This window comes from Anomaloglossus baeobatrachus, chromosome 5, assembly GCF_048569485.1.
Source record: "Anomaloglossus baeobatrachus isolate aAnoBae1 chromosome 5, aAnoBae1.hap1, whole genome shotgun sequence".
Classification (NCBI taxonomy): Eukaryota; Metazoa; Chordata; class Amphibia; order Anura; family Aromobatidae; genus Anomaloglossus; species Anomaloglossus baeobatrachus.
Genome location: NC_134357.1, coordinates 382486473 through 382504988, shown reverse-complemented (window position 1 = coordinate 382504988; position 18516 = coordinate 382486473).

Below are 18516 nucleotides of genomic sequence, written 5' to 3'. Positions count from 1 at the left end.
TATTTTTGTAAAAAAAAAATCATACAAATTCATATATATATATATGTATATATATATACAGTTAGGTCCAGAAATATTTGGACAGTGACACAATTTTCGCGAGTTGGGCTCTGCATGCCACCACATTGGATTTGAAATGAAATCTCTACAACAGAATTCAAGTGCACATTGTAACGTTTAATTTGAAGGTTTGAACAAAAATATCTGATAGAAATTGTAGGAATTGTACACATTTCTTTACAAACACTCCACATTTTAGGAGGTCAAAAGTAATTGGACAAATAAACCAAACCCAAACAAAATATTTTTATTTTCAATATTTTGTTGCGAATCCTTTGGAGGCAATCACTGCCTTAAGTCTGGAACCCTTGGACATCACCAAACGCTGGGTTTCCTCCTTCTTAATGCTTTGCCAGGCCTTTACAGCCGCAGCCTTCAGGTCTTGCTTGTTTGTGGGTCTTTCCGTCTTAAGTCTGGATTTGAGCAAGTGAAATGCATGCTCAATTGGGTTAAGATCTGGTGATTGACTTGGCCATTGCAGAATGTTCCACTTTTTTGCCCTCATGAACTCCTGGGTAGCTTTGGCTGTATGCTTGGGGTCATTGTCCATCTGTACTATGAAGCGCCGTCCGATCAACTTTGCGGCATTTGGCTCAATCTGGGCTGAAAGTATATCCCGGTACACTTCAGTATTCATCCGGCTACTCTTGTCTGCTGTTATGTCATCAAGAAACACAAGTGACCCAGTGCCATTGAAAGCCATGCATGCCCATGCCATCACGTTGCCTCCACTATGTTTTACAGAGGATGTGGTGTGCCTTGGATCATGTGCCATTCCCTTTCTTCTCCAAACTTTTTTCTTCCCATCATTCTGGTACAGGTTGATCTTTGTCTCATCTGTCCATAGAATACTTTTCCAGAACTGAGCTGGCTTCATGAGGTGTTTTTCAGCAAATTTAACTCTGGCCTGTCTATTTTTGGAATTGATGAATGATTTGCATCTAGATGTGAACCCTTTGTATTTACTTTCATGGAGTCTTCTCTTTACTGTTGACTTAGAGACAGATACACCTACTTCACTGAGAGTGTTCTGGACTTCAGTTGATGTTGTGAACGGGTTCTTCTTCACCAAAGAAAGTATGCGGCGATCATCCACCACTGTTGTCATCCGTGGACGCCCAGGCCTTTTTGAGTTCCCAAGCTCACCAGTCAATTCCTTTTTTCTCAGAATGTACCCGACTGTTGATTTTGCTACTCCAAGCATGTCTGCTATCTCTCTGATGGATTTTTTCTTTTTTTTCAGCCTCAGGATGTTCTGCTTCACCTCAATTGAGAGTTCCTTAGACCGCATGTTGTCTGGTCACAGCAACAGCTTCCAAATGCAAAACCACACACCTGTAATCAACCCCAGACCTTTTAACTACTTCATTGATTACAGGTTAACGAGGGAGACGCCTTCAGAGTTAATTGCAGCCCTTAGAGTCCCTTGTCCAATTACTTTTGGTCCCTTGAAAAAGAGGAGGCTATGCATTACAGAGCTATGATTCCTAAACCCTTTCTCCGATTTGGATGTGAAAACTCTCATATTGCAGCTGGGAGTGTGCACTTTCAGCCCATATTATATATATAATTGTATTTCTGAACATGTTTTTGTAAACAGCTAAAATAACAAAACTTGTGTCACTGTCCAAATATTTCTGGACCTAACTGTATATATATATATATATATATATATATAGCACTAAAATTTGACTCAGCAAGGTATACATCTTTATGTTGTTATAGTAAATTAGAAAACTCGCGCATCTTGCAACATTTAGGATGTAGATGAACCTACATGGCAATAATAATAATGCTATGCTAATTTAATTTCTATGGCGCCAACATATTCCGCAGCACTTTAAAATTGAGGTAGATAATGGAGTCAGCACATGAATGTATCAATAAATTCTTATTAAGTATCAGGAATTACAAAGTACAAAGCATCTTTATTTCAAAAATGACATAAAAATAACCGCAGCTTCAAAAACACGATAAAATCGCATTATAAAAAACGCATTCAAAAATGCAATGACTAAACCACAAGTAACCTAATTTAGCTAATTGGTACAGAAATGCAGCAGAAAATCTACAACATGAAAAACTAATCAAATGCTCATAGTGGGAACATACAGTGGGTACGGATAGTATTCGGACCCCTTTAATTTTTTCACTCTTTGTTTCATTGCAGCCATTTTGTAAATTAAAAAAAAAATTCTCATTAATGTACACTCTGCACCCCATCTTGACAGAAAAAAAAACAAATGTAGAATTTTTTGAAAATTTATTATACAAGAAAAACTGAAATATCACATGGTCATAAGTATTCAGACCCTTTGCTCAGACACCCATATTTAAGTCACATGCTGTGCATTTCCTTGTGATCCTCCTTGAGATGGTTCTACTCCATCATTGGAGTCCAGCTGTGTTTAATTACACTGATTGGACTTGATTTGGAAAGGCACACACCTATCTATATAAGACCTCACAGCTCACAGTGCATGTCAGACCAAATGAGAATCATAAGGTCAAATGAACTGCCCAAGAAGCCCAGAGACAGAATTGTGGCAAGGCGCAGATCTGGCCAAGGTTACAAAAAAATTTCTGCAGTACTCAAGGTTCCTAAGAGCACAGTGGCCTCCATAATCCTTAAATGGAAGACGTTTTGGATCACCAGAACTCTTCCTAGACCTGGCCATTCAGCCAAACTGAGCAATCGTGAGAGAAGAGCCTTGGTGAGAGAGGTAAAGAAGATCCCCAAGATTACTGTGGCTGAGCTCTAGAGATGCAGTAGGGAGGTGGGAGAAAGTTCCACAAAGTCAACTATCAGTGCAGTCCTCCACCAGTCAGGCCTTTATGGCAGAGTTGACCAATGGAAGCCTCTCCTCAGGTCAAAACATATGAAAGCCCGCGTACAGTTTGCAAAAAATCACATGAAGGACTCCCAGAATATGAGAAAAAAGATTATCTGATCTAATGAGACAAAGATAGAACTTGTTGGTGATAATTCTAAGTGGTATGTGTGGAGAAAACCAGGCACTGATCATCACCTGCCCAATACAATCCCAACAGTGAAACATGGTGGTGGCAACATCATGCTATGGGGGTGTTTTTCAGCTGCAGGGACAGGATGACTGGTTGCAATTGAAGGAAAGATAAATGCAGCCAAGTACAGAGATATCCTGGAAGAAGGCCTCCTCCAGAGTGCTCTGGACCTCAGATGTGGCCAAAGGTTCACCTTCCAAGAAGACAATGACCCTAAGCACACAGCTAAAATAACAAAGGAGTGGCTTCAGAACAACTCTTTAACTATCCTTGACTAACCCAGCCAGAGCCCTGACCTAAACCCAAGTGAGCATCTCTGGAGAGACCTGAAAATGGCTGTTCACCAACGTTCACTATCCAACCTCACAGAACTGGAGAGGATCTGCAAGGAAGAATGGCAGAGGATCCCCAAATCCAGGTGTGAAAAACTTGTTGCATCATTCCCAAGAAGACTCATGGCTGTACTAGCTCAAAAGGGTGCTTCTACTCAATACTGAGCAAAGGGTCTTAATACTTATGATCATGGGATATTTCAGTTTTTCTTGTTTAATAAATTTGAAAAAAATGTCTACATTTCTGTTTTTTTCTGACAAGATGGGATGCAGAGTGTACATTAATGAGAAAAAAATGAACTTTTTTGAACTTACCAAATGGCACCAATAAAAGAAAGAGTGAAAAATTTAAAGGGGTCTGAATACTTTCCGTACCCACTTGAGCCTTGTGGCCATTAATCTTCCTTGACTTTCAGCCCTGGAGCCATTGGTTTATACTACACTTTAGCAACATCATTATAGAGATTTTGTGCCCATTGAAAGGTTTTTAGTTGTAATCCTAGTTTACCATTTTTATTGTGACGCTAGAATCAGTTTTTTCACACTTTTCCTGGCAATGTTTTTTTACAGTATTGTGGGGAAAAATGACTCGGGTGAGGATATTTGAAAATCAGCATTCTTTGCTTTAGATTTTTATAGTTTGCTATTTCTTTTTGTTAAATTGAGTTTAAAGGGAACCTGTCACCTGTGCACATTGCATTGGATCTGTAAACAACATGGTATAGAGGAGAAGATGAGCAAAATGATATGTATGTTTGGGTTATAACTGTATTTTATTTATTGAATTCCCTGGTGATGGTATGCATACTGTATATGTCCTGTGGCTAGTCCTACTCAGTGATTGACAGCTATTTCTGCATTCAAAGTCATACAGGGAAAAAAATGCAGAAAAATACATGTAACTCCGGCACTCCTTAGAAAAAATGTATAAAGTCTTGGGTGGTGCTGAATACGTTTTTATTAAACAAAGGAATGGAGTCTGTCTCAACGTTTCGGTCTACACCTGACCTTTATCAAGGGATCTATCAGACTAGAGAATTGTAGAGAATAGAATGAACATGCACCAATGGATGACACGTGTAGTAGACAACCGCGTCTAACACTAGGGTTCGGTACTTGTGACCGTATAACTCAGGTTATGTGCCGCGCTCATTACACAAGAAAAGACGTGTCTTGTTGGCAGAGCCTTGAGAGGCAGGATACTATTTATATTCTGTGCATGTGCTGTTTGGCAGATCAGAGTTATACGGTCACAAGTACCGAACCCTAGTGTTAGACGCGGTTGTCTACTACACGTGTCATCCATTGGTGCATGTTCATTCTATTCTCTACAATTCTCTAGTCTGATAGATCCCTTGATAAAGGTCAGGTGTAGACCGAAACGTTGGGACAGACTTCATTCCTTTGTTTAATAAAAACGTATTCAGCACCACCCAAGACATACATATTATACATTTTTTCTAAGGAGTGCCGGAGTTACATGTATTTTTCTGCAGTTGTTTTTTTCTCCAGAGCACCCAACTAAGATAGTGAGCCAGGCTTGTTTTTTCTATTAGTCATACAGGGAAGACCGGTAATAACTATCTAGGACTGCTAACTGGACTCCTAGGTATACAAACACAGGGATTTCTATAAAATACAAGTTGTACTGAAACTTTTTCCCAAAAATTCATATAAATTTTGACAGCTACTTCTGCTCTATGAAATTCTGCATACGGCCATTCTGAAATAAATTTTCAAAGTATGTACACCAGTCTCATCAGGTTTAATATCTATTAAATAATGTCTGCAGTTTGTGTTAAGAAATCTTCAGACAGATTTGTGTTACCTGGACAATTGATATGTATTTGTGCCCATTTGCTAGACATTTTTATTTATTTTTCATATCAATTATTTTTTTGGTGAGTGCTATTACAAAAAATGATCCTGAATTAATTCTGAAACTAAAACTTAACATCATTTTTTTTCCCTTAGGGCATGTGCACACAGTACGTTCTTATCGCATTTTCTGATGCGGTTTTTAGTGCAGTTTTGTCACACAATTGCAAGCAAATCCTGATACCAGCAAAGTCAATGAGAATCCTGAAGTTTCGTGCACAAGTTCAGGATTTTCTCCTTGCAGATTTGGTGCAGAAAATAATCTGCAACATGTTTACTCTTTCAGCATTTTTCACCCATTGGATTCAGCTCAAAAACATGGAACAAAAAACATGTGTTTTTCCTGCCAAGAGATTCAGAAATGGTGCAGAAATTTCTGCAACCAATTACCTAACGTTTGCACATAGCCTTATAGCCTACAAATGTTTTCTCAAATTTTTGTTTTGTTTTGGGTGATTTTTAATTCAAACTTTTCCATTCAATTGAAGAGGTCATGGAAAAAAAAAATGGAAAGCACACAGATGCCAGTCGGATAATATTTTTGTGGTGTCCATTTTTACCTGCCCAAGGATACATTCCCGCAAACATTTTGTTGGTCTGTGTGCTGTCTGTTCGGGAAACGGACAACACGTAGACGGCCCATGTACTGAGGCTAATCAATATGGTAGTTCACATTAATGTTTTTCTGCCCAAACTGACAATCTGCCTGGAAAACTGTAGTCTCATGTGTTTTTTTGGATAAGACTTGCCCAAAGATTTCAGTGAATGCTCAAAAAGAAGTAATATGCCTCATGGACACTATCTCTATGACATCCATTTTTAGGGCTCATGCGCACGTTGCGTACTCACATGCATTTACTCTGCGTATTGCACTGCAGCGTAAATGCATGTGTCCTGTGTCCCCTGCACAATCTATGTAGATTGTGCATGATACATGCGCATGTTGCATTTATGAACGCAGCGATCTGGGTGCTAAAATTTTGACCCAAATCCGTGTGTCCATAAAATGAGCATGTCAATTATTTCTGCGTTCTGGATGTAGCTCCCACTCTGTCTATGGTGGGGGCAGCAGCCAGAGCGCATGAAATCGGCTTTTTTTTATCAAAAAAACTGCATTCATTATGCAGTCTTTCTGCAGCGATTTGACGCGCACATGTGCTGTCAAATCGCTGCAGAATATTCTGCAGTTACGTGCGCATGAGCCCTTAGGTTGAATTTAAATGATTATTTGGGTAACTGTATTTGGCCATGTATATTATTCTATTTACTGGTGGATGAAAAATGAACACAAGGATAGTAATCAGTTGGCAATACAAATAGAAAGTCATCCTTTTTTTTATTTTTACTTAACCCTTTTACACTGGAGCTATTTTCCGTTTTTGAGCTTTCGTATTTTTCTCCCCTTCCTCCAAGAGGCATCACTTTTTTGTTTTGGCATGAATAATGCCATATGAGGGCTTGTTTTTTTGTGGGACAAGTTGTTATTTTGTATTGCATTATTTATTCTGCCACATAGTTTACTGCAAAAGTGGGGGGGGGGAATCCAAGTGTGGTGAAATTTTCAAAAAAAGTTAAACTCCACAATGTTATTTTGGGTATTATATTTACCAGGTTCACTGTATGGTAAAAAATGGTCTGGCAATATAATTCCCCAGGTCAGTACGAGTTTGTCGATACCAAACATGTATAGGGTTTTTTTCTATTTAGTAAAAAACACTGAAATTTGTCCCCAAAAAGGGCACTTTTGGCTCCATTTTCTAAGACCTGTAAAATTCTTATTTTTGGGATCTGGGGCTGTGTGATGCCTTATTTTTTGTGTCTTAAGCTGCCGTTTTTAATTATACCATTTTGGTGTAAATGTGCTGTTTAAGTCGCCTCTTATTGCATTTTATTACAATGTTGCGACAAAAAAAACTTAATTCTGACGTTTTTATTTTTTCTCATTATGCCCTTTACTGATCGGATTAATTTATTTTATATTTTGATAGATTGGACATTTCTGAACTTGGCAATACCAAATATATGTTCTGTTTTATTTATTTCCTTTTTCATTTTCAATGGGGAAAAATGGGGGTGATTTTAACTATTGTTTTTTTTGTTTGTTTCATACTGTAAAAAAAAATCCACTTTTTATTGTACTAGTCCCCATAGAGGAATGAAAGCTGCAATCATCCCTTTTCTTGTGCTGTATGGAGCAGGGCATCAGCACTGCTTTGTACAGAAGAGATTATGACTTCCTATGATTGCTGGCTCACAGCCGGCGTCCACAGGAAGTTCGTCTTGACAAACACAGGGGTCATCAGCTGACCACCGGCTGTCATGACAACCCATTAGCGCCCTATGATCATGTCACGGAGCACCGATGAGAGCCGGAATGACACGCACTCACCCTTGGCACACATTAAATTCTGTTGTCAGAGATTGACAGTGAGATTTAACTGGTTAAGAGCCGCGGGTGGATATCTGATCTATGTTGGAGGCACAAGTCGGCTTATAAGGCTATGTGCCCACCCTGCGGAAAATGCGCGGATTTACCTCGGATTTCTCGCGGAAAAGCCGCGGATTTTCCAGAAATCTGCAGCACAGATACTCCCCAGCCATTTCTATGGCATTTGGGAAATGCTGTGCCCACGCTGTGGATTTTTCCACAGCGGAAATCGTGCGGATTTTCGTGCGGAAAAATCTGCAGCATGTCAATTATTGTTGCGGATTTTCGTGCGGATTTTGCCTATTCAATTGAATTAAAAAAAAAATCGCAAAATCCACAACAAAATCCGCGTCAAATCCGCATCAATCCACACCTATGAAAACGTGCGGATTCTGGGGGAAAGCTGCGGATTTTGATGCAGAAAAATCCGCAGATACAGGGTCCCGTGGGCACATAGCCTAAGATCAGCCAACATGTGCAGGGAAAGATGTGGGCTCAGCGCGTGATCCTGTGATCCCGTTTCAAAGTCAGGGAGCCTACATAGGACCAGTACATCCTAAGTCAGTAAAGCGTTAAAAACTGACACACGGACCAAAAACAGAATAAATTTAGAGCTAAGGCTATGTTCGCACGTTGCGTCGGAGTACCTGCAGTTTATTCTGCACGTTTTCCTTCCCTTGGTTTTTGACCAAATGGCTTTTGACCATTTTTTAGCGCTAAAAACGCATGCGTTTTTTCCGCGTTTTTAGTGCGTTTTCAGCGCTTTTTACCTGCGTTTTCACCTGCGTTTCTGCAGATGCGTTTTGTAGATCAAGACACTGAGAAATAAAGTTGAAATAGTCAAAAAGAATGAAAAAAGATAAAAAAAAGGATAAAATTAACTTTTAATAAAGCTATATGGAAAATTATCAATTTTAATGAAATAATAGTGGTTATGCACATTTTAACATAAAAATAGGTAAAGTATAATATTTTTTAACATTTAAATTTTCGGTTATTGTGTGTGTGTAAAGGAACATTAGAAACCATTAATTTTTGGCCAGAAAAGCATGCGTTTTTTTAGCCAAAAACGCAGTGGAAAAGCAGGTAAAAAGCATGAAAAACGCAGGAATTGTGCTTTTGGTTGCGTTTTGCCATTTCTCATTGACTCCAATGTTAAGGAAACGCTGCAGAAATGGCAAAAACAACTGACATGCTGCTTCTTTTTCAGCATGGTTTTTGACCACAAATATGCAAATTAAACGCTGCAGAAAAAAAAGCAAAGTGCAGACAGGATTTTTGCTTTTCCCATAGACTTTGCTGGAAATCAAAAACGCATGCGTTTTAGCGCAAAAACGCTGCAGCCAAAAACGCTGCAGAAACGCGGAAAAAAACGCAACGTGCGAACATAGCCTAACACTCTGAGGAAAAAAGCATTTTTCTTGGATGGGGGGTTGTGTAAAGATAGGTTCTGACTACGAGCATTTTGGTGAATATTTGATGTTCATTTTTGGTAGTATATACTACTTTTTGAGTAGGCAGCTGAACAATTAAGTTTTGATGTTGCAGAATTCCTGCACTTATATAAATTTGGTTACTAGCAGATTTTTTTTATTGCATTTTTAGTGCAATGTTTAAATACATTTTATTATGTTTTTAGCGCTGCTTTTTTTGTCTCTTGTTAGTATGTCATGTTTTAACTAAAGCTGTATTTTTGCTATCTATTTCCTGGTACTTTCTCGTATTTGGCTTTTACAAAACCTTATACATATGGTCATGTGCTGATTACATGCGTTTTTTGATGCATTTCTGCTGTGGAAGCGCACTAAAAATGTATGTCCATTATTTACCTCTGCATTTTCTGCATCTAGTGCAAGTGTATGGGAAAAAAAATGCACATAAAACTCAGTGTACCTACAAGAGAAATTGACGTTGTGGATTTGAAACCCGCACCACAGTTTGGTTTCCGCTGAGTTAGGCTATGTGCGCACGCGGCGTTCTGCCGTGACAAATATTCTGCAGCGTTTTGTCTCTGCAGGTGCGTTTCAAACGCAGGCAAAACGCTGTGTTTTGGATGTATTTTGAATGCAGAATGGATGCAGAATTCATGCGTTCTGGATGCTTGCTCTACCATAGACAGAGTGGGAAAAGCATCCAAAACGCACAAAAGAAGTGACATGTTGCGTTTTAGAACGCATCGATTTTGTCAAAAATTTGGCATCCAAAACGCTGCGTTTTAAAACACAATGTGCGCATGGAATTTGCTAATTTCTCATAGACTTTGCTAGAGACGCTGCGTAAACGCATGAAAAAATGCAACGTGCTCACATAGCCTAAAAATAAGCACAGTGGGCAGGATATTGCTATAAATCCATCCACTTTGCTGGAATTATAAGACACTGTACTTTTGATGCAGCAGAAATATGCAAAGTCAAAAACTCAGCTAACCCTGTAATCACATGAACGTATGAAAAAACAGTCCCTTTCTCTCAGGGGTGGGATTCAAATTTTTAACAACAGGTTCTCTGTAAACCCCGCCCAGTTGAAAACCACACCCATTCTGTAACCACACCCATTTTGTTAGCCACACCCATTTTCACACACTTTCCTTAACCAAAAAAAAAAGTAATTTAAAGTATAATCTCTTTCCCCTTCTTCCCCTCCTCTACAGTCACTCTCCTGTCCAGCACCAGTTGTTCCAGTCACTGTCAGTCATATTGTATTAAACAGGTTTCTACAATTTTTAAAAATTATTACTAAAGGAGCCCTGATAAAATTGGAACGGATGACCTTCCCCATACAGATCTCATCCCATGTGGCTGCTTTCCCCCTACTTCTTTTCCCTGCAGATTTTATCCCATGCCTCCTCTCCCCATATAGCTCCCGTCTATGCAGCCTCCTCTCCCCATATAGCTCCCATCTATGCAGCCTCCTCTCCCCATATAGCTCTCATCTATGCAGCCTCCTCTCCCCATATACTTCCCATCTATGCAGCCTCTCCCCATATACTTCCCATCTATGCAGCCTCCTCTCCCCATATAGTTCCCATCTATGCAGCCTCCTCTCCCCATATAGCTCCCATCTATGCAGCCTCCTCTCCCCATATAGCTCCCCTCTATGCAGCCTCTTCTCCCTATATAACTCCCATCTATGCAGCCTCCTCTCCCCATATAGCTCCCATCTATGCAGCCTCCTCTCCCCATATAGTTCCCATCTTGTGTGGCCTCCTTTTCTCCCCATATAGTTCCTATCTTGTGTGGCCTCCTTTTCTCCCCATATAGTTCCCATCTTGTATGCCTCCTCTTCTCCCCATATAGTTCCCATCGTGTGTGGCCTCCTCTCCCCATATAGTTACCATCTTGTGTGGCCTCCTTTTCTCCCCATATAGTTCCCATCTTGTGTGGCCTCCTCCCCCCATATAGCTGCCATCTATGCAGCCTCCTCTTCTCCCTACATAGTTCCCATCTTTTGCGGTCCGTTTCCCCATAGAGCTGCCATCTTTTGAGGCCCCTCTCCCTGCATCTTCGGCTTACTGAGCGCTTTACCTATTGCAAGCACCTGCGGCCTCTCTGTCCTCCGTCCTCCTCCGCGGCTCGTCTCTGCACGCTGACAGACGGCAGGTGGAGGAGCTCCCTCCTCACACTGCCATCACCTCTGCAGCGTCAGCGCGTCGCTGCACGCCGAGTCAGGGAGCAGACAGGCTCCACTGAACCCAGAAGTGCAGCCAGAGGTACGGGGATTCATTTGTACTAGTGTCTTAAAGAGACACTAACACATATGAATACAGGGAACTGGATCGGCAGAGCTGTTTCTGGGAACCGGCTGCTATTTTAACAACCGGTTCCCCAGAACCGGCTGAATGCCACCCCTGCTTTCTCTTCCAGGAGAGTCGTTTGAGTGTCACCCGTGTGGTTGTCTGTGTGTACTGCGAGTGCTATGCGAGTGGGTGATTTTTCTCTCACTTGTCATCCATGTGCTGTCCGTTTGCTGTCCGTGTGCAATCTGTTTTTTTCTAAGCAGTTATCAGTCATTTACATTTATGTACAGGACCATTTACAGTGCTATGTGCTACATGATAGAAATGTATGCATAAAAACGAACGTCCCTAGGATGGTCCGTGTGCCGTCCGTTTTTTTTCTCGTACCCATTGACTTGTATTGGCAAGTCTTGCACGATTTTGGCAGCAAATCGCAGCATGTTGCGACTTTTCTCTCATCCAGAATCTGGTTGAGAAAAAATCTGACCATCTGCTCTGCCTCACTGACTAACATTGGTCCGAGTGCAATGAGAGATTTTCTTGCATTGCACTTGTCCAATTCATAGGCTAGGGCCCCACTTTGCATTCATCTACTTGCAGTTCTAAACGCACGTTTTGGGCTTAATTGATTTGACCAAAGTTGCCTTTTTCAGAAATTTAGCGCTGAAAACGCATGCGGAATTACCGCATTTTAGATGCGTTTTCAGCACTTTTTACCTGCTTTTCCACCTGCATTTTGATAGATGCGTTTTGAACATCATGACACTGCTAAATAAAGTTTAAATAGTCAAACTCAATGAAAAAAATTGAAAAAAAGAAACAAATCTATATTTTTGTGAAAAATAATGAAAATAGATTAATTTAATGAAATTATAGCGGTAATATGATATTTAATTGAAAAATAGCAATAATTTATTAAAATTCTTATTTTTAATTGTCGGACTATGTGTGTGTGTGTAAAGGGACATATGAAATCATTATTTTGATGTCCAAAAAGCATGTGTTTTTGAAGTCCAAAACGCATGTTTTCTGCACTGGAAAAGCAGGTAAAACGCAGGAATTTGCTGGAATCTTGGTTTTTGCCATTTCTCATAGACTTCAATGTTAGCAAAACGCACCCAAAATGGCAAAAACAATTGACATGTTGCTTCTTTGAACGCATGGTTTTTGCCACAAAATATGCAAATTAAACGCAGCGTTTAAAAACGCAAAGTGGGGTCTAGAAATCCCCATTTTCCATAGACTTTGCTGTGAAATCAAAACGCATGCCTTTTGGCATGAAAAAGGTGCTTCTCAAAATGGACCTAAAAAGCAACAAAAACGCAGGTGGAAACGCAAAGTGGGGCCCTAGCCATACGCTCGTGTGAGTGAACCCTAAAACCTATTGTGGGCACACAGCCAATGAGAAAAAAGCTGTTGTGAATGCAGCTGTGCTCAGACAGGTGTAAAGAGGCTGCAATCACTCACTTAACAGGGCTTATGATCCGAAATAACAGCCTCACAGTGATTTTATGATGCTATTAGTTCTAGCCAAAGGCAGGCCAGGGCTTTGGCTGCTGCTACATGAGCACTAACGTGCAGTCACAATATAGCCGCCCAAATGAGGCCTGCACAGTAACACTATTCTACTAATAATGAGGTAATGTGTTCAATATGAAAAGGATACAGTCTGTAAACAGCCGATAAATATTAAGAAGCTGCGGTTTGGCGAATGCAATCACAAAGGTTTTGTTAGCCTGTACACGGTATTGGGTTATACTCTTTAGTTTAGGCTACAATAATAGCTTTAATATCAAAAGTAAAATATTTCATCAACATCTTATTGATGTAAAAAAGACTAAAAAAACAAACATAGTTTTCCATACTAAGATTTAAATCAGTTGAAAGAATGGTAAAGGTTATTTAGTTTTGCAACAAATCTTTGTGAAATATCTATATAGCTGAAGGCTATAGGAAAATTACAGCATGTGACTTCATGTATTGTTCGGCAGGTCTGAGGTAAAAGTGACATGCTCACAATGGCCTCAGGTTTTATTTCATCCACTTTCTTCTGTCACTTATGCTCATATAGGATCTGTAAGGCCACGTGCACACGTTGCATATTCGGTGAGTTTTTTTACCTCAGTATTTGTAAGCCAAATCAAGGAGTGCGACAATCAGAGGATAAAGTATAATAGGAACACATCACCACTTCTGGATTATTTATACACTCCTGGTTTTGGCTTACACACACTGAGGTAAAAACTCTGCAAATAGGCCACGGACACACGTACGGTATTTGGTGACTTTTTTACCTCAGTATGTGTAAGCCAAAACCAGGAGTGGGACAAATACTGAGGTAAAAAACTCACCAAATACTCTACGTGTAGAGGTTTTTTACCTCAGTATTTGTAAGCCAAAACCAGGAGTAGGTAAAAAAATGCAGAGGTGGTGCCCGTGTTTCTATTATACTTTTCCTCTGATTTACCCACTCCTGGTTTTGACTTACAATCATAGGAAAAGTATAATAGAAACACGGGCACCACTTCTGCATTTTTATACCCACTCCTGGTTTTGGCTTACAAATACTGAGGTAAACAACTCACCAAATAGGCCACTGACACACATAGCGTATTTGGTGAATTTTTTACCTCAGTATTTGTAAGCCAAAACCAGGAGTTGAACAGTCAAAGGAAAAGTATAAGGCCCTGTGTCCACGGTGCGTTTTTTCATGCTTTTCTGCAGCGTTTTCAACTGCACCTTTTTAGTGCCCAAATAGCTGCGTTTTGATTTCCCAGCAAAGTCTATGGAAAATAGGGTTTTCCTGTGCCCACCATGCATTTGAAAACGCTGCGTCAAATTTGCATATTTTTTTACAAAAACCATGCGTTTTAAAAAGCAGCATGTCAAATGTTTTTGCCATTTGAGGTGCGTTTAGATAACATAGAAGTCAATGAGAAACAGGGAGTAACCAAGAAACATCAAAATTCCAGCGTTTTACCTGCTTTTTAGGTGCAGAAATCATGCGTTTTGGACTACTAAAAAGCATGCTTTTTGCACATCAAAATAATGATTTCATATGTCCCTTTACACACACACACATAGTCCGACAATTTATTTAAAGAAAATTATCATTTTTTTGCTATATTTCCGTTTTTTATTAAATAACCGCTATAATTCTAAATTAAATTAAATCTTGCTATTTTCTTTTTTTTCATACAAATATTTATGTGCCCCTTACTTTTCTCTTTTTTCATTTGGTTTGACTGTTGTAACTTTATTTATCAGTGTCTTGATGTTCAAAACGCATGTGTCAAAAAGCATTTGAAAAAGCATTCAAAAAGCGCTAAAAACGCATCAAATACGCGGCAAATACGCATGCGTTTTCAGCGCTAAAGTTCTGCAAAAGGCAACTTTGGCTAATTCAATTAAGGACAAAACGTGCATTTAGAACTGCAAGTAGGGAAAAGCAACGTGGACACATAGACTAAGGGTATGTGCACACGATCAGGATCCGCTGCATCCTGGATGCGGCGGGTCATGACCTCAGAGGGTGCGAGTCTCCACCGCAGGAGACTGCAGCAACTCATGCCCATGATCCGAGCTTGGGCAGTTGCGGTCTTTCTCTCTGTTCTCCCTGCAGAGAACATTTGCGTCTCTGCAGCAAAGAATTGACATGCTTTCAGCTCGGAGGGACGCAAGTCAGTTTACGCTGTGTGCTGCACACGCACAGTGGACATGGGATTTCTATAAATCCTATCCACTGTGCTTGTCCTGTACATTGTAGTGTTTTGGACACAGCTGAAACACGCTGCGTCCAAAACGCTATGAACCCTGATCGTGGGCATGCAGCCTTATGGAAACATGAGCACTATTTCTGTATTTTTTTAAGCAATTCCTGGTTGTGGCTTATAAATACTGAAGTAAAAAACTCAGCAAATAGGCCACGTGCAGACGTTGAGTATTTGGTGAGTTTTTTACCTCAGTATTTGTAAGCCAAAACTAGAAGTTGAACAATCAGAGGAAAAGTATAATAGAAATGTGGCGCCTCTGAGGCTCTGGTTGCCACAGGGTACTGCACCTCAATTAAGGTGCAGTAAGTATCTCAGGTAAGGAGGGGGTTAATCCATGGTGTTCCACATTCACACACTACATACAGCTTAAGGCCGCCTTCACACGTCCATGAAAATCACATATTGTCCTCTGTGTGCCATGTTTATGGCACAACGTGTGTTCTCCGTGTGTTATCCGTGAGAACATACGGAGAAGGAGAACTTTCTGCTCACCTATCCCTGGCGTTGCTATCCGTGGTGCTGATCTTCGGTCTCCTGTCCTGCCGACTCCCTGCTGCTGCTGCTTCCGATTATAATGAGCGGGGGGGTCGGAAGCAAGTGACAACAGCGGCAGAGATGGCAGTGCTGGAGAAGGTGAGTAAAGATTTTTTTTTTTTACAAACACGTGTGTTTTCTACGGTGCGTGTCACACGGATCACATCCATGCGTTCCGTGTGCGGGTCTTATGACACCCATGATGCCGGAGAAAAACGGACATGTCACGGGCACCCGTATGCTCCACACGTACACACGGTCCATAGCAAAACACGCATGTGTGCGCAGAACCATTGATTTAAATGGGTCTAAGTGTGCCCCTGTCTCCGACACGTGAGGAAACGGACAAAACACATACCGGAGACACGGACGTGTGAAGGGGGCCTAAGAGCCTTCACACAGGGTGGGATGGCTCAGGGTAGAAAGGGGGTGGCCATCACGATCATTGGCCTTCCCCGGTCACTGAAGCCAGCCACCTGGGGGGTGGGTTCCACGTGGGGGTAGAAATAGGTGCAACACACTCACATCAAGAAGAGACCCGTCAGGACCATAGTTCTGGCAAGAAATCACTGGAAAACGTGGACTTTACTAGGCCCGGTGCTTGGAGCAGGAGCTCAGCCAGGGTACCTAACTGCGGAGGGGGACAACCTAGAAAATAGGACTCTCAGTCCTTCTCTCTCAAAACATCGGTCGTGGACCCTTACCGGATCTGGGATTGACCGGAGCCAATCACGGCAGTGACCAGTGTAATCGGGCTGGCAGCTGAAGTTGTGAGTAAACTACACCCTGAACCCACAGACACTGTGTTGGCTTGTCCTTACCTGCACCGCCACCCAGCGCTTAGGCACCAATGACCATTAAAACCCTCATCATCCACCCAGGGCCCGCTCCGCCTGTGGGGAGCGACACTATCCCAGCTGCCATAACACCTGCTCCGGTGAGGAACCCAGCAGCACCGGCTACTCCCTGGCCGCGTACCACAGGTGGTGTCACGACAAACTTTTCCCAACACCTCGCTTCCCCCACCATTTACTGTACTCCTCGGGGCAACGGAATCGGGCAAGGCCACCCATGACATCGCCTGACCTGACCCGCGACTACCCGGCAACAATTAAGTTAACCACCTGCCCCGTGGGGTGCTACAGAAACACATCACCACTTTTGTTTTTTTTTACCCACTCCTGGTTTTGGCTTATAAATACTGCGGTAAAAAACTCACCAAATACTCAATGTGTGGCTGTGGCCTCAAGGGTGCTTTACATGCTGCGACATTGCTAACGATATATCGCCGGGGTCACGTCATTAGTGACGCATATCCAGCGCCGTTAGCGACATTGCAGCGTGTAACACCAACAATCGCTAAAAAACGTCAAAAATCGTTGACCGTTGACACGTTGCTTCTTTTCATAATATCGTTGGTGGTGCATGCCGTTGGTTGTTCGTCATTCCTGCGGCGTCACACATCGGTATGTGTGACACCGCAGGAACGACGAACATCTCCTTACCTGCGTCCACCGGCAATGAGGAAGGAAGGAGGTGGGCGGCATGTTCCGGCTGCTCATCTCCGCCCCTCCTCTGCTATTGGGCGGCTGCTTAGTGACGCCGCAGTGACATTGTTATGATGCCGAATGCACCTCCCCCTTGAAGGAGGGATTGTTCGGCGGTCACAGCGACGTCGCTGAAAAGGTATGTGCGTGTGATGCTGCCGTAGCGATAATGTTCGCTACAGCAGCGATCACCAAATATCGCACGAACGACGATGTCGCAGCATGTAAAGCACCCTTTAGTCTAGGTTCCCACCGTGAACTTTTGATGAGTTTTTGATGTTGCAGAATTTCTGCACCATTTTCACACCTATTATTTAAGTTAAGTTACTTGCATTTTACTTTGTTCTTTTTGCTGTTTTTTCAATGTGGTTTTGTGTGCGGTTCTTAGCATGCGATTTTATAACTTTTTTATGCTGCCGTTTTTGTCCTTTTTTTAGTATGTCAGGCTTTAAACAAAGCTGCTTTGTTTTTGATTATTTTTGGTATTTGGCTTTGACAAAAATATATTAATATACTTAGGTGCAGATAACATGTGTTCCCGAAGCAGAAATGCACTAAAAACATATGTGCATTTTTTATTTGCAGTTTTTCCACATCTAATGATTGTCTATGGGAAAAAATGTGTATGTAAAACACAAGAGAAATTGCCATATTGCGAATTTGAAACACGCACCGCAGGTCAGTTTACGCTGAGAAAAATAAGCACAGTGGGAATGGGGTTACTATAAATCCCATCCACTTTGCAGGAGCTGTAAGATGCTGCATTTTTTGATGCACTGAAAACACGCGTCAAAAGCTCATTATGGGTGCACAGTCTTAAATTTCCATATGACCCCTTTTATTATGTGTTTGTGTCAAATGAACTACCATCCGTGTTCTGTAGATAGCAGAAAAATATGTCTGTGATGTACAAAAAGTTGCTCTTTACCTCCAGCAGTAGTAAAATACTGGTCCCATAGATTTCTATGGGATTGCTCCCAGTCATCCAGCATATCAGTGAGCCAAACAAATCAAAGAGCCCGATTGGGAAACGCTGCGTGCATTGATTCCTGGTTCTTTTACGAAGGGTACTCAACTAGTCAAAACTGTGTCAAAATAAAACAACTGACATATGTATGGCAACCAAGCCGAAACACTTGGAGTAAAGTAGAACCAACTTTCAGGTATTTTTAGGTGTTTACAATAACTTTTTGCTGAGGGGGGG